A 16,137-nucleotide genomic window follows, 5' to 3' on the forward strand; every position below is an offset into this window, starting at 1 on the left:
GTTTGCTTGGCTGAATAAAAGAGGGCATGGGCCAAGGATCATTCCCCGCCTTGTGCACTCTGAGGCACAATGGTATCACTGCATTGCATCTGTTGGAGAGAGCTGGATGTCTCCCATTAATCGAGGAACAGGCTAGGTGAGTATTAATGTTTTTAATTTATTAACACTACAAAGGACTGTGTGGGGGGGGTCTAAGAGAGCATTTCTATTGTGGGCATTCACTAAGAGGCATAACTACTGTGAAAGGGGCACTAAAGAAATACAGCTACTGAGTATGTAGGGGGTTATATGGCGAGTGTGGGTGGTCTTAACTTGCCGCCAGAGAAGGGGTTGCAGGGGGCAGAACATACAAAAATTTGCTACCCTTCTGTAGTTACGCCGCTGGTGTCCATTAAGCCAAAACAGCAATTGGGGTGGTCCTGCCCAGATTTCTGGACAGGAAGGTCTGGTTTACATTTAGCATTCCAGTTCAGCCTAAAGGTTTTCCGTAGCGCTGAGCTTTAGGGCCCTGTGCAGCTTCAGTTCCTCTACACTGACCTCTACAAACCATGGGGGTATGTAGTAAGCTTGTATGCCAGAAAACTAGTGTGCAAATCAAAAAATTATGTGCAAATACCGTTTTGCGCTCCAAAAGTTGCACTTTTTTAACAATTTCTGGTACACATTACATCTGAAAGCTACACCAGATTGCATGCAGTTCTATCTCGGGCAGATAAATAATTAAGGTGTGAGCTGATTAGACATGTAGTCTGCTCAACACTCGCAGGATAATCATAAAGGAAGTCATTTATTAAAGTTGTAAAGTAGAACTGGCTTAGACATCAAAGTTACACAGCGGAGTACTTCTGTCCACTTTCCGTTCTGCCGCTACAGCTCAAGGAGGGTGTGCTTGGCGGTGTACGAGTGGCTGAAGTGCATTCAAAGTTTCCTGGCCATTTTTAGGATGTCTTGCAGATGGGTGGAAGACTTCAGGAACCACTTGACAACCAGATTGAACATGTGCGTCATGCAGGGCACATGGCTCAGCCCTCCTTGATGCAGCGCCGACACCATGTTCTTCCCGTTGTTGGTCACCATGGTTGCGATTTTGAGTTGTTGCGGAGAAAGCCAGGATTCTATTTCTTTATGAAGGACACTGAGCAGTTCCTCCCAAGGCAAATGAGGTGTAGAACAGCGTGACACAGCAGGAGTGTCGTGATGCAGGAGCACGGTGGCAAGATTTGTACCATTGCCACACTTCACCTTCTGTCCACAGGTTTGGCAAATGGCCATGTTCACCTCCGGCGGCTCAACAAAAAACTGCTACACCGCCGAGTAGGTGATTATACACCCAACAATCCGCACTGACTGACAGTTATGGCCGCTGCTTCCGTGAACCCCTGCGCCACTACTTTCCGGGCAAGTAGGCTCCTGCAAAGCGGGTGGTCTTCCTCGGGCACGTATGGCTCCCGATCTACCACTGCTGCCACCTTGTTGACTCCCGGCCATGCTACTGACTTGCTGGCTCCGGTGCTGCCTCATGCGCAAGCTGCCACCCTCTTCTCCCAATGATGATGAAGCCCCTTCGTCACCCAGCTCACAATTGCGATTGGCTACATCATCATCGAGTACTGTCTGCACGTCACTGATGTCCTCCTCAACGGTCTCTGAGCCAGGTGCCTGACCACTCTCAAAACCAGCTCCCACACCACTCTCCTCATCACTACTTGCCAGCCTACCGGAGGAAGCGGCGGATGTCTCCTCCAGATCTTAGCTGGGCAGTATCTGCCAACTGTCCTCTAGTAGCTTGTCCTCGCTGTATAGTGCAGGTGAGCCCACAGCATATATTACTGGCTGAGGGAACAGAAAAGGTAAACCAGACACTGGAGATAAAGTGAGTTAATTGGAAAGCTGTTACTTTTGTTTAGTTAGGAACATAGAAAGAACAAAAAAATAACTCGGATAACCCCTTTAATGCCGGATCTGGCCCTAAGTGTTCTGGAAAAACGCAACCGGGTTTGCAGTCTGCGCATGCTCAGACCTTTAAAAATATTTAAAAAAATAAATACCGGATCCTTTTTTCCAGATGACAACCAGAGAGATGGATCCGGTATTGCAATACATTTGTTTACAAATGGCATCCGTTTGCATACAGATTGCCGGATCCGGCGACGGAACTGCCTGCAGGAATCCAGCGACGCTAGTGTGAAAGTACCCTAATAAGACTTTTTTTTCCCCACTAATACACCACATAAAAGGCTGTAATTTTTTCACTTCTCCGCACAACGGCTAACAATCATATTTAGCATGGCTGGATCTTAACAAGGTTCCAAGTAGAGCTTCAACATGCAACAAGAAGAAATGGAAGTGTGACAAAACATTTTTTGAGCATTCAATTTAATGAAAACAACGACTAAACTGAAACGGGCAGTTTTTCAGCTGATCAAAAGTGTAGGGCCACACCTCCAAAAAAAACTAAACCCCCCCAAAACATAAATCCAACTTCCAAACATGAACTCAGTAATGAGTAGCTCCACCGTTATTGTTTATCACTTCCAAAATTCGTTTCGGCATGCTTGATGCAGGCGTTTCCATGAGGTGAGTGGGAACATTTCTCCAAGTGGTGAAGACTGCCGCACGAAGGCCCATCTACTGTCTGGAACTGTTGTCTATTTTTGTAAACTTCCCTTGCCATCCATCCCCAAAGGTTCTCAATTGGATTTAGATCAGGGGAACACGCAGGATGGGCCAAAAGAGTGATGTTATTCTCCTGGAAGAAGTCGCTTGTCCTGCGGACATTGTGTACTGTAGCGTTGTCCTGTTGAAAAACCCAGTCGTTACCACACATTAGAGGGCCCTCAGTCATGAGGAATGCTCTCTGCAGCATCTGGATATAGCCAGTGGCCGTTTGACGCCCCCTGCACTTCCTGAAGCTTCATTGTTCCACTGAAGGAAAAAGCACCCCAACCATTATGGCGCCCCCTCCACTGTGGCGCGTAGAAAACATCTCAGGTGGGATCTGCTTGTCATGCCAGTAACGTTGGAAACCATCAGGACCATCAAGGTTAAAAAAAATTCTCATCAGAGAATAAAACTTTCTTCCACCTTTAAATGTCCCATGTTTGGTGCTCTCTTGCAAAGTCCAAACGAGCAGTTCTGTGGCGTTAAAGGAGACGAGGTCTTTGAAGATGTTTTTTGTTTTTGAAGCCCTTCAGTCTCAGATGCTGTCTGATGGTTATGGGGCTGCAGTCAGCACCAGTAAGGGCCTTAATTTGGGTCGAGGATCGTCCAATGTCTTGACGGACAGCCAATTGGATCCTCCGGCTCAGTGCTGATGACATTTTTGGGGGTCTTCCTCTTGACTTTTTTTTTTGTTCCATAACCCTCAGGATCATTTAAGAAATTCCAAATGACTGTCTTACTCCGTCCCACCTCAGCAGCGATGGCGCGCTGTAAGAGACCCTGCTTATGCAGTTCAGCAACCCGACCACGTTCAAAAAGGGAGAGTTTTTTTGCCTTTGCCATCACAACGTGTGACTACCTGACAGAAAATGACAATGAATCCACATCTTTGCACAGATTTGGCCTTTTAAAGGCATGTGGTCCTAAAATTTGGATCAGCTGAAAAACAGCCTGTTTCAGTTTAATCGTTATTTTCAATTAATTGAATGCTCAAAAAATGTTCTGTCTCACTCTCATTTCTTCTTGTTGCATGTTGAAGCTCTACTTGGAACCTTGTTAAGATCCAACAATGTAAAATATGATTTTTTTGCCATTTTTCAGGTGGTCTTAAACTTTTGATCAGGACTGTATAACTGCCCCGCTGAACTGCAAATAAACCGTGGTTTTCCCCCCCACTAATACACCCCCCCCCCCAAAAAAAAACATTAGAACAAATAACTGCACCGCTGAACGGCTAATAAGACTTTTTTTCCCACTAATACACCACAAAAAAGACTGTAATTGTGTCACTTCACCACACAATTGCTAACAAGCCTTTTTTTTCCCCACTAATACACCACAATAAAGGCTTTAAAATATTTAACTGCACCGCTGAATGGCTAATAAGCTCTTTTTTCCACTAATACACCACAAAAAATGCTTTAGAACATATAACTGCCGCACAACGGCTAATAAGACGTACAAATATTTCCTAGTAATACACCCTGTTAATGGCTGTATCACGCAGCACTTGCACCCCAATAACAAGCAATGTTTGCTTTTAGAGGTATCATCTATTCCAAACCTAAAAGCAGCAGTATAATGGATACTTGGATCCCCAGTCAGCACCGCAAGGTGGAATAGAATTGCTCCTATTACCCAGGCTGTACACTCCCCTATTGAATCCTGTTCTCCTTTTATAGTGTGAAATCATTCTTCCCTATCCTTTCCCTACACTTCTAATGATCTTAAAGTTTTAAAGTCTTATTTACCACTTTCCCTAGCGCCTGTTACGTCTTTTCCTGCACAAAGTACACAGTAAAATGGCTGAATCCAAGATAGCTGAGGCTATTTACAGGGCTGTGACATCACAGGGGCTGGCTGCTGATTGGCTGCATGCATGTAATTGTGTGTGAGCCCTCGTTCCCAGAGTTCTTTGCTCCATGTCCTAACACGTGCAGAAGCCTTTTTAGGAAAAAATGCGATTCGTTACCACGAAGCGTGAGGAAATTCGAATTTGGTGCGAATCTAATTTTTCCTGAAATTCGGATCGAATTCCACTTCGTCATCTTCGATTTGCTTATCCCTAGTCGTAATCATACTGACTCAGAGAATAATGGTAACAGGTCAGTTTTGCAGCTTTGATCACGCTGTAAAAACAAATGCTATAAAACTGGTGGAATTGTTTTTTCATTATTCCACTCCATTTGAATTTCTTCCCAGCTTCTATGTAGTGCATAGTAGATTGTGTACATTGTATGCAACTTTTAATGGAGAAATTAGAAAGTACAACTGCATTCCCCATGTAATAACAATTCTGGAGCATCTATTCTTATGTCTGTATGTTGTTCCATTCCTTTATTATTTCTGCTAGAAGTTATGAATGAATTGCTATTAGCCTTCAGTAAGGGTACAGAGGGGAGGTAACCAGTTGGGGGATGTACCTGCACAGTCTGATAGCCATGTCATGAGTGTTGGAAGGTCCTCTTTAACATCTTGCTTGTACAGTAAACTTTCTCTAAATTTTAAAAAAAAATGGTACAGACCATTTTAGTCCTGTAAAATGCATCCATAGTAGACCTCGATAGGACTAAACATGGTGTTAGTGAAGTGACCTGGCTTTCAATTAACTGTCCAGTTATCTTACAGGTGAATGTTAGTGTATCAGGGAGCAGAACATACGCAGTATGTACAGTATTACTACCTGCAACAGCACTTCTTCATCACGTTTGTCAGTTTTTGTGTAGAAGCAAATCTGTGTTTTTTTTGTTTTTACACTAAACTTTATTAACAACATGACATCACCGAGAGACAGGCAGCCATTTATCAAATCATCTAAAGACATACATAAGAACACACGCAATGGTATAGTTACTATAACAACCACAATAAAAAATTATTCCACCAATAGTCCTAATTACATATCACATGGATGTGTCCTATGTGCTGACCCAGCGACATGTCATGTAATATTGCTGCTTATTGCATGTCAGGGATTGGAAAATGTGAAGAGACTGATGCCATGTTTCATTTAGGCCATGGATGCATTACTTGGCTATTGGCTATTACTGACTGATACATGGGCTATACCATTCTATTGCATGTAGGGCTCAACTGCTTGATCTAAGAAATGTATGCAAGCACAATTTTGACACAATAGAAAACAGATCTGTCCCCCATTGACTCAATGGTGTTCATGACTGATCCGTCCTTGCTATGTTTAAGGTAATACAACTGGATCCAATCCTAACAGATGCAGATGGTTGTATTAACCATATCGGAAGTGTTTTTGCTGATCCGTGCCGGAACAGGGAAAACGCAAGTGTGAAAGTAGCCTAACTACTGTCTGTACAGCATAATGGTATAGCCCATGAATCAGTCAGTCCTGTAGAATGCATCCATGACTTAAATAATGTAATACAGTGATCCCTCAGGATACAATATTTTCAACATATAATGGTCTTTTCCGACCCATCGTAAGTTGAAACCAGACTCAACATGCAATGCCTCAGACTCAGATCCAACCAATCAAGGTCACTTCTCTGGTAAAATGCTAGTAAGCAGCTTTTCCTGACTGTTATATGTAATGACTTGTTTTATCTGTCTTAGTTATCTGCTTATTTTTCTTAAATCTTCATTTTCTCTTATCTTGGATGACATTTTGGGGCTTTGGAACTGATTACTCAACTTACAATGGTTTCAACATACAATGGTCATCCTGGAACCAATTAATATTGTATCTTGAGGGACCACTGTAATTGCGTCAGTCATATGGCACCCCACTGATATTTAATAAGCAGCAGTGTTTTACATGCATACATGAGCTGGGGCAGCACACAGGACGCATCCATTGAATATCTACTACAGAAGACTAATGGTGGAAGCCATTGTGCCTATTACAACTACTTCACTGAATGTGTGCCCACATGGCTGCCTATTTCCAGGTAATTTCCCAGCAATACGGCTCTAAGCCCTTTACAGCCGGTTCAGACCTGAGCGTTTTGCAGCGCATTCCTACGCGCTGTAAAATGCTCAACAGGCAAGAACCAATGATTCCCTATGGGAATGGTTCTCACCTGAGCGTTTTACAGCGCGTATGATCGTGCTGTAAAATGCCCGACGCCCCAAGAAGTACAGGAGCTTCTTTTGGACGTCTTGTCGCGCGTTACCGTACATAGACTTCAGCGGGAAGGCGCAACAATAGGTGTTTGCTTGTCTCTGTATGCGCGATTGCAAATGCCCGTACAATCGCACATACAGAGCGTACGTTCAGTACGCTCAGGTCTGAACCCAGCCTAAGTAAGGCACACAAAGTGCAGATCCCAAACTACAGAGACTCCACAGATTTTCACTGTGAAATGGAGGATAATCCACACCCAGCTGAGACTGCTGGCTGGGTTTTATATCCCTAGCCAAAACCCGGCCTGGAACGTGGGGAACAGCCACCCACCCTGCACTTTGTCTGCTCCCAGTAAGAGCCGGCCCGGATCGGCTTTACAGCCACACTAAATAACCTATACTGTCAGTCAGCACTAGCTACCACTGACACTTCAAATTACCGGCTCTTATCTCACCGGCCCCTTGTGCTTTACTACATACCTCCCCCTTTGTTCAACCCTGAGGGGGTGAACACTCGCCAGACAGCGTACCCGGGACAGGGCATCAGCATTTCCATTTAACCTACCTGCCCTATGTTCCACGGGAAACGTAAAGTTCTGTAGAGACAAAAACCACCTGGTAACTCGAGCATTCCTTTCTTTGGCTTGGCTCCTCCACTTGAGAGGGGAGTGGTCGGTCACCAGACGGAACTTTCTCCCCAACAGATAATAGCGGAGAGACTCGAGTTCCCACTTGATGGCCAGGCACTCTCTCTCCACTATACTGTACCTAGTCTCGGCTGGGGTAAGTTTGCGGCTCAGGAAAACAACGGGATGTTCCTCCCCATTGATGTCCTGAGAGAGGACAGCTCTGAGGCCTACTTCAGAGGCATCGATCTGTACCACAAACTCCCTCTTGAAGTTGGGCGTAACCAACACGGGGGACCCACACAGGGCCGACTTCGAAGAGGAGAAAGCCTTTTCCACTTGCTCATTTCACTGGACCGTCACCGACTTGCATCCCTTCAAAAGGCCTGTCAATGGTGCAGCAACTCTAGCAAAGTGGGGGACAAACCTCATATAGTACCCCACCATTCCCAGGAAGGACTTTACTTGCCGAGTAGTGACTGGTCATGGCCAATTCCGAATTGCCTCAATTTTGTTTACCTGAGGTTTAATAATTCAGCGCCCAATTACATACCCCAGGTACTTGGTCTCTTCTAACCCTATTGCACACTTTTTTGGGTTAGCGGTTAAGCCAGCCTTCCTAAGAGAGTCCACTACAGCCTATGCTTTAGGTAGGTGACTTTCCCAGTCGGTGCTGTGGATAACGATATCATCCAGGTACGCTGAAGCGTACCGACGATGTGGATGGAGTACAATGTCCATTAGCCTTTGAAACGTGGCGGGAGCACCATGTAGCCCAAAGGGTAATACCTTGTACTGATACGGCCCCTCTGGCGTGATAAAAGCCATTTTTTTCCTTGGCAGCCTCAGTCAAGGGTACCTGCCAGTACCCTTTGGTGAGGTCAAACACAGAAAAATACTGGGTTTGGCCTAACTTCTCAATAAGCTCATCTACTTGGGGCATGGGATATGCGCCAAACTTGGACACCTCATTCAGTTTGCGGAAGTCGTTAAAGAAGCGCAATGTCCCATCCGGCTTAGGTATTAAGACTATAGGTCTGGCCCATTCACTTTTTGACTCCTCAATGACACCTATATGTAGCCTTAGCTGCACTTCCTCCGCGATGGCTTGTCGCCGAGCCTCAGGTACCCGGTATGGTTTTAACCGGCCTTTTGCCTGAGGCTCAGTGATAATGTCATGTCGGATTATGGAAGGGCGTCCAGGAAGGTCCGAGAACATATCCGTGTTCCGACTAACAAACTCCCTGGCTTCCTGAGCCTGTTTAGAGGAGAGGCTGTCAACAATTTTCAATGTGGCAGCCGCTTCCCTTGCTTCAGAAAGAGGGACCGAATCCGCTTCCCCTAGAAACCCTGGATGTGGGCTGTCTTCTGTAAAGGTTTCACTATCTTTCCAGGGTTTGAGCAGATTCACATGATACACCTGCTCCGGCTTTCGCCTCCCCGGCGTATGTACCTTGTAATCTACCTCTCCAATTTTTTCAAGTATCTCGTAGGGCCCCTGCAACCTACCTAGGAACTTACTGTCTACATTTGGAACCAACACCAATACCCGATCACCCGTGTTAAAGTTCTGGACCCGAGCCTGCCGATTATAGACCCTACTCTGGGCTCACTGCACTGCCTCCATATGCTCCCTAACCAGAGGTAACATTATTTCCATTCGTCCTTGCATCTGGGTGACATGCTCAACAACACTTTTGTGCGGTGTGGGTTGTTGTTCCCTTGCCTCTTTGGCCACGTCCAACAGACCGCAAGCGTGTCTGCCGTACAGCAGTTCAAAGGGCGAGAACCCAGTAGAGTAGTGGGGTACCTCTCTCATTGCGAACATGAGATAGGGCAGAAGAAGGTCCCAATCCCTCCCATCCTTAGACACCACTCTTTTTAACACATTTTTTTATGTTTGATTAAACCTTTCCACCAGGCCGTCCGTTTGCGGGTGATAGACGGAGGTCCGCAACTGTTTCATGTGGAGCAACTTACAGAGTTCTCTCATGACCTTGGACATAAAAGGGGTCCCTTGGTCAGTCAGAACCTCTTTAGGAAGACCCACTCGAGAAAACATCTCCATTAACTCCTTAGCTGTGAGTTTGGCTGATGTATGACGCAGTGGCACTGCCTCCGGGTACCGCGTAGTGTAGTTAAGGACGAACAAGATGTGTTGGTGTCCTCTAGCGGACTTCGTTACTGGGCCTATGAGATCCATAGCGATACACTCGAATTGAACCTTAATAATCGGGAGAGGGACCAGGGGACTACGTAAATGTGGCTGGGGGCTGGTTATCTGGCAAGTTGGGCAAGACTTGCAATACTCTTCCACCTCTCTGAACACACCAGGCCAGTAGAACCACTATAGAATCTGGTCCTGCCTTTTCTGCTGGCCCAGGTGTCCCCCAAGAACATGTTGGTGGGCTAACTCCAAAACAAGCTTGCGATACACCTTGGGCACCACCAGCTGTTCAATATGTTCACCCCATGTTCAACCACAAAACGGGGGAACATAGACTGGGCCCCCGGTTGTTGCGGCTCACCCTCAACTATTACCACATTTTCCCAACATCGAGACAGAGTCGGGTCCTGGTGCTGTGCTGTACCAAAATTATCCCCAGAGACATTGAGGTCTGCCAGCTCAGGACCCGGCGGCAAGTCCTCCACGACTCCCACCATCACACTTAGTGGGGTTGTCTCCCCCTCTTCCACCGAAGTGGCGGTCACCCCTACTGCTGGCCCTTCTGACTCAGGTTCCCAGGGTTATGGTCTCCCACCTGAGCCGGGCCACTCTGCTAGTGTTACATCTGTCTCCCGGGTATCGGTAACTTTTGTATCCAGACAATTATTAACTCATACGGTAACTTTGTGGCGACGACCACCTCATGCATCCACCTGCTGACCACCGCTGACGGAGAGACCAGGGCGGTGGGATAGTTCTTTAAGTCCATATGAATGTAGACAACGCCTAATTTTCTCGGCCAGTATACTCGATGGGCCGCACAAGGGCAGCTCTTACCAGGGACATCAGGCTCCCTGAATCCAGAGTGTCCCCCACTTGTCTACAGTCTCGGAGGTACCTGTGGCGCACAGGTTCCTGGCATACAATGAGTGGCGGTAGCCATAATTGGCATCCATGGGTTCACCCCGATGGGGACAGTCGGCTCTTATGTGTCCAGGCTTATGACACTACCAGCAGACCGCCGGTGCTGGGTCTGCAGGGGGTACGTCCCGGGCGTGTTTGGCTGGCATCAGCCGCCGGCTTTGGAGTGGAGATTTCCAGGGTTTGACTGGCCCCCTCCCAAAAGAACCCCCCTGCAGATTTCTGGTGGCCTCATAGAGCTCCACCAGGTTAACCATCTCCAAGGAATTATCCGGGAGACTCCTGCCCGATCCAGTGGAGAGGGTACGGCAAAGCCCTCCAAAACACATCCGCCAACAGACGATCCAACATAGCAGTGGGAGTCGACATGTCAGGCTGCAGCCATTTTTGCAGTCGGTGCAGCAGATCATAATATTGTGGTCTGGCGGGTTCAGCCGGGTTAAATTCCAACTGATGCACCCGCTGGGCCTGGACCAATACATTCACCAGGATCTCACCTTTTACTTTCGGGTATTCGGCTGCTTAATCATTGGGGAGATCAAAAAATACTTGCTGGGGATCAGACGCCAAGAACGAAGCAAAAACTTCAGCCCACTGGTCTTGGGGTAACTTTTCTCTCACAGCCACCTTTTCGAAGACTGCCAGATAGGTCTCGACGTCATCCGCGGGGGGTCGTCTTAGTAATTGCCGCGCGGACAGAAATATCTCTGTAAAAGACAACTTTTCCAAAATTTTTTATACAAAGTTGTCATTTACCGAGATATTTCTCTCACCCAGCATGGGTATATGTAAAAAGACACCCCAAAACACATTGCCCTACTTCTCCTGAGTACGGCGATACCACATGTGTGACACTTTTTTGCAGCCTAGGTGCGCAAAGGGGCCCAAATTCCAATGAGTACCTTTTAGGAGGGCATTTTTAGACATTTGAATTCCAGACTTCTTCTCACACTTTAGGGCCCCTAAAATGCTAGGGCAGTATAAATACCCCACATGTGACCCCATTTTGGAAAGAAGACACCCCAAGGTATTCCGTGAGGGGCATGGGGAGTTCATAGAAGATTTTATTTTTTTACACAAGTTAGCGGAAATAGATTTTTTTAGTTTTTGTTTTTTTTCTCACAAAGTCTACCTTTCCAATAACTTGGGACAAAAAGTTTAATCTTTCGTTGACTCATTATGTCCCTCAGCGAATACCTTGGGGTGTCTTCTTTCCAAAATGGGGTCATTTGTGTGGTTTTTGTATTGCCCTTTGAGGGTCTCCACAATCATTACATGTATGGCCAGCATTTGGAGTTTCTGTTATTCTCCTTAGGCCAAATGCACACGGCCGTGTTTCACAGCCGTGAGCAGGAGCGCACGGCATCACTGGTTGCTATAACGCCGTGCTCTTCATGCTGCTGCTGCTATACTACAGTAATACACTCATACTAGTGTATTACTGTAGTTTAGCGGCGTCATAGCAACCAGTGACGCTGTGCGCTCCTGCTCGCAGCCGGAATCCAGGCCGTGTTACCACGGACCGCTCACGGACGTGTGCAATTCGGCCTTATATTGAGCATAGGGTAATGAGATTTGTTTTTTTTCGTTCAGCCTCTGGGCTGAAAGAAAAAATGAACAGCACAGATTTCTTCATTCGCATTGATTAATGTGGATGAAAAAATCTCTGCCAAAAAATGTGCAAAAAAAAAAGAGGGGCAAGGCGCCTGCCAGGACAGAGGAGCTCCACCCAACATCCAAACCCAATCAGCCCGTATGCCCTGGCAAACCCGATTTCTCCATTCATATCAATCGATGTGGATGAATAAATCATTGCCGGAATTTTTATTTTATTTTATTTTTTATATATTAAGTGTTTGCCAAAGCATATAAACACCGCCCCTCAGCTCATAAAGTTCGGCATCTTTTTCACTGCAGAGGAGAAATCTCGTCTTTCAGCACCGCAAACACCGACTTTTGTGTAATCTGACAGCAGCGCAATGCATCTGTCAGAATGCACATCTGTGCTGCAGCTGGTTGATCGATTGGTCCACCTAGAAGGTAAAAAAAACAAAACAAAAAAAAACAGGCCGCAACGCAATACATTTATTAACATTAACTTTATATAACATTTGAAACATAACATTAACGTTTATAAACTTTATAGAACTTTTGGAAACTTTTTATTTTATTTTTTACCTTTTATAGGACAAACCTCTCCTTCCCCATGGGACAATGTGCAAAGCGCAAATCGCCCAGAGATGTGGCGAAGCACATTATGCACTTTGTCCCAGGTGAAAGAAGAGGTTTGCAGCAGCTCTGTGTGAAAGGGCCCTAAAACCCCTATGTGCCTGTCCTGTGTCACGCAATCCCTATACTAAGTGTACCTGTGTGTGGTACTTCCGGAAACACTCCCCTAAGCATAGGGCAGGGTGGTCAGGACAGAAATAGCGGGTGTCGCGCCTTATTCCACTCCTGCTACAGACACATCTTTTTCGGGGTGACGCTTGGTTTGAGGTACCAGCAACGACATTGGGTAAATGTCGCTCATGTAGACGGCTCACTACACTGGTGGTTGGGGCCATGGAACCTCCTGGATACAGGAGGTTCTCGATGATCTCTTCCTGAAATTTGAGGAAGGATCCTGTTCTCCCAGCCTTACTGTAGAGAACAAAACTATTGTACATAGCCAATTGAATTAGGTATACAGACACCTTCTTATACCCGCGTCTGGTCCTGCAGGAGAGAAAATAAGGAGCCAACATCTGCTCATTGATGTCCACCGCTCCCATGAGCAAATTTATAGTTGTGGACCGAGAGGGTCTTTTCAATGACACTGGTTGCCCGTTCTATTTGGATTGTCATGTCTGTGTGAATGGAGGAGAGCATGTAAACGTCACGCTTGTCTCTCCATTTCACCGCGAGCAGTTCTTTGTTACACAAGGCAGCCCTCTCCCCCTTGCAAGATGGGTGGTAACGAGCCGTTGGGGGAAGCCCCGGCGACTAGGTCACGTGGTGCCACAGCAGCCAATCTGTTCTAGAAACAAATGCCTGAAGAGGGGCACACTTGTGTAGAAATTGTCCACATAAAGGTGGTACCCCTTGTCAAATAAGGGTGACACCAAGTCCCAGACTGTCTTCCCACTGCTCCCCAGGTAGTCAGGGCAACCGACCGGCTCCAGGGTCTGATCTTTACCCTCATAGACACTAAATTTGTGCGTATAGCCTGTGGCCCTTTCACAGAGCTTATACAATTTGACCCCATACCGGGCGCGCTTGCTTGGGATGTATTGTTTGAAGCCAAAGCGCCCAGTAAAATATGTCAGGGACTCGTCTATGCAGATGTTTTTCTCAGGGGTATACAAATCTGCAAATTTGGTGTTAAAGTGGTCTATGAGGGGCCGAATTTTGTGGAGCCGGTCAAAAGCTCGGTGGCCTCTGGGACGAGAGGTGCTGTTATCACTGAAGTGCAGGAAACGCAGTATGGTCTCAAATCGTGTCCTGGACATGGCAGCAGAGAACATGGGCATGTGATGAATTGGGTTCGTGGACCAATATGACCGCAATTCATGCTTTTTTGTCAGGTCCATGTTGAGGAGAAGGCCCAGAAAAGTCTTAAGTTCGGAAACTAGGACGGGTTTCCACCGGAAAGACTGGGCATAAAAGCTTACCGGGTTGGCGGCTATAATTTGAGTGGCATACCGGTTTGTTTCTGCCACGACTAAGTCAAAGAGCTCCGCAGTCAAGAACGGCTAAAAAAAAAAACAGTGCCGATCCGATCTGAGCTGTCTCAGCCCAAACTCCAGACTGGGTGGTGAAAGGGGGAACTACTGGTGCGGCTGAAGATGGGGGCTGCCAATCATGGTTTGCCAGCACCTCAGGGACTCTAGGGGCTCTACAGGCCTGTCTGTGCGGTGGCTGCGACGGGGGAACTACTGCATTTGTCACCGTGCCAGCTTCAACTGCCCTTCTTGTGCTCGCCACTTCACCATGTTCTTCGGCAGTGCTGGTACTAGTACCAGGATGGGCTGCGCTGCTGGTGTATGCCTCACCACGTAATCCGACAGCGCCAGCCCCACTCTGCTGCCCTTGAAGCGGATCCTGCGGAACCTGTGTGTGGCAAAACCAACCTCGCCACTGGGTTTTGGAGAGGCCTGTTTAAAGGCCTCTTGCCTCGGGATTATGGCCCTGTGGCAAACCCAGCTACTATATACGGTAATTCCTGTACGTATGATGTTAGGGCATATGGGTATACCACTTTAAAGAACCAAGCGTATATATCTTTGTGTAACTTGTCAGCTTGGGAGACAGTTGGGTGGATAGACAGAGGGGAGGAAAATGCTGGGTGTGTTCCATTGTGCCATTGTCCCATTGTATGTTTAAATGGTGATGTCTGTCCTGTTGTCTCCACACTTGTATTGGCGATTTCCCTTTGTCCTGAGAGATAATTGGATTGCTCTTCGGATGTCTCCAGGACAGAGAGGAGGAAACCATGATGCATTGTGGGGATGTGTTGTATCTGTTCTGTGTCGCAGCCTCCCTTCTGGTCCTCTGGGGGGCGTGAACGATTGGTTGCTGTACTTGCATTGTGTGTGTTGTAAGATATTAATTGGTTGGATTTCAAAACCCTGTGGGCAGTACTATGTTTGTTTTTTATGAATAAAAGAGGCTGTACTTGAAGTACAGTCAGACCACTGCTTGACCCTCAACACTGAGCCTTGTCTCGTTATTGGGGGGATTCCCTGTATGCTGTTAGAGACTGATTGCCAGGAGTGTAAGCTGATTGTATGCTTTTCCTGTTCGTCTGCTAGCAGCTATTCGCGAGGTTCCAGTTTGGAGTGCTATTTTGTATCTAGTTCGGGAGTTTGGTGTTCTGCAGTAGCTGTGAGTAGTAAGAGGGTATATGTTTCGTCAAACTAAAAGTGACAGGTACCACGCCCCCTTTTATACAGCTAAACCCGCCCCTTTTATATTGATTGATATTGTTTGATAAAAAAAATTATAGTGTTTGATCAAGAGTATTCGTCCATTAAGGTCTTACCACTTCTGCCAGCTTCTTACTACAGAGGGCAACATCCTCCCAGACATTCTTCTTAGATTACCGTTAGTGTTAAAACAGGATGTTGCGCTTTTTGAGAGACTTATGTCAGCTTACTACAGATGGTGAAATCTAATGTCCGGCAGTTACAAAAAAAAAAAAATATATATATATAAATAAGAGAGACATCAACTAATGAATGTGCTAATAATTGCAACATGTGTTTTACAACAGGACCCGCATATATAAAACAGGACACAGTCTGTGTATGGTTAGCACAGAGATACGTATACGTACATGCATAGGGCTATCCAACTATCTTTCTATATCCAGCTATGTGTTATCTTTCGATGTATCTATACATCCATATACCCCATCTATCTAAAGTCTATCTATCAATTTATCTACCTATCTATCCTTATATCTAACAATTATCTATCTAACTTTCTATCTACCTAGCTATAGTCTATCTTTCTAGCTATTTCTATCTATCCATTTTATCTATCAATCCCTATCTATAGTCTATCTATCCATCTATCTGTTTTATATCTATCTACTTATCTATAGTCTATCTATCCATCTATCTGTTTTATATCTAACTACTTATCTATAGTCTATTTTTCTATCTATCTCTCTATCTATCTATC

General features: G+C 46.1%; 1 protein-coding gene across 4 annotated transcripts in view; it reads left to right on the plus strand.

The window, feature by feature from the left end:
- Nucleotides 1-16,137, plus strand: part of L3MBTL2 (L3MBTL histone methyl-lysine binding protein 2) — a 517,603-nt gene that overhangs the window by 157,777 nt on the left and 343,689 nt on the right. The window lies entirely within an intron of this gene.

Source organism: Bufo gargarizans, chromosome 7 (assembly GCF_014858855.1).
Source record: "Bufo gargarizans isolate SCDJY-AF-19 chromosome 7, ASM1485885v1, whole genome shotgun sequence".
In the NCBI taxonomy this organism is placed as follows: Eukaryota; Metazoa; Chordata; class Amphibia; order Anura; family Bufonidae; genus Bufo; species Bufo gargarizans.